The sequence below is a fragment of the Suncus etruscus genome, chromosome 9, assembly GCF_024139225.1.
Source record: "Suncus etruscus isolate mSunEtr1 chromosome 9, mSunEtr1.pri.cur, whole genome shotgun sequence".
Classification (NCBI taxonomy): domain Eukaryota; kingdom Metazoa; phylum Chordata; class Mammalia; order Eulipotyphla; family Soricidae; genus Suncus; species Suncus etruscus.
The window spans coordinates 7386127-7387633 of NC_064856.1; the positions used below are offsets into that span (position 1 = coordinate 7386127).

A 1507-nucleotide genomic window follows, 5' to 3' on the forward strand; every position below is an offset into this window, starting at 1 on the left:
TGAAGAATTATATTGACTTGTGTGCAACAGTGGACTGGAGCACAGTCAAGGCACAGGGGGGTGATCCCTTTAGGTAGACACAGCGTTTTGGAGGTGAGGTCAAATTGGCTGATTGTACAGAGGGTGTTGGAGTAAGGAGGATTTGTGATGGTCCACAGTTCAATGATGGTATGGTTGATCCCTTGCAAAAATGGCCCCATTTCCCTACCCTCCCTTTGCAGTGCAACTTTGGAGCTTCCTCATCCAGGAATAGTTCATCTTTCCAAATACTTTCAGCCAAGTCTTGGCCTTGTTTGACCTAAAGTCTATGATGGGACTGACAATAACTCAATTCCCAGTCAAGACATGGTGAGGGCTGTGTGTTGTCACTTGCTTACCTGGATTCCTGCAGCCACTATGAACAAGCTTGTACTGGATTGCTGGATGGCCTCTCTACACCGGCAGCAACCAGCCACCCTAGCCTCTGAGCATGAAAGTCAAGTGTGACTGGCCAAAGTTGCCTGTTCCCAGTCAACCTATAGATACATGAGAAATAACAAGTAGTTATTGATTTAACTAATTTCACTTGGGGAGAATTTTATTTTTAGAGTGTGAATGCAGTCCCCCACTACCACAAATTATGCAGTGAGCTTCTCACATTTGGGGAAATCGCAGGGGTCAGCACATCTGGAGTGCAATGGATAAGCCTCACCCTGGGAAAACCACCTTTGTGATCATGGTATCTCCCCTGCCAGGTAAGTATGAGAGAATTTATTTTTTTAAACTTTATGTATTTAATTTTACTTTTGAGTGACCAAAGCCAGCTACAATTGGGTCACTCCCTGGGTCATTCCCGGTTCTGCGCTCAGAAATCATCCCTGGCAGGCACAGGGGACCATATGGAATGGCAAGATTCAAACCACCATCTGTCCTAGATTGGCTGCATGCAAGGCAAATGCCCTACCACTGTGCTATCTCTCCAGCCTGAGGATGGTTTTCTGTGTAGCAAGAGCTGAAAGCTGGAAAGACAGTACAGGGTTTAGGATACTTGCCTTGCATGCAGCTGACCCTGGTTCAATACTTGGCACCACATAATCACCCAAGCACTAACAGGAGTGACCCTTGATGACAGAGCATGGAATCTCTCCTGAGCACCACTGGTTGTGAGCCCAACCACCCCCCAAACACACACACACACACACACACACACACACACACACACGCCTAAAAATAAAAGTGAGCCCAGGCCCATTGCTCTCTGACCTTTCAAGTGTCCCTAATTACCTAGACTTGAGTCCCTTGTGCCAAGGCTAGTTTCAGTATAACTTAACTTTTTCTGCCCTTTTATTTCCTATTTCCAGGACCTCCCAGCTGCCCCTGGGACTAATCCGTAGGGTTTTTATGTCTCAGAACTCAGTTTTGATCCCAGCTGACTTGGGACCTCTCAAATTTGTCTTGGTTGTGTTTTCTAGAGAGGTGGGAGCTGACATCACATTTTCCTCACCCTCAAGAGTTCCATGAAGAAGAA

At 46.4% G+C, this 1507-nt stretch overlaps 1 pseudogene; it reads right to left on the bottom strand.

Annotated features, from left to right (window-relative positions):
- Nucleotides 1-565: 565 nt before the first annotated feature.
- On the bottom strand, nt 566-742 carry LOC126019427 (uncharacterized; annotated as a pseudogene).
- Nucleotides 743-1507: the final 765 nt, after the last annotated feature.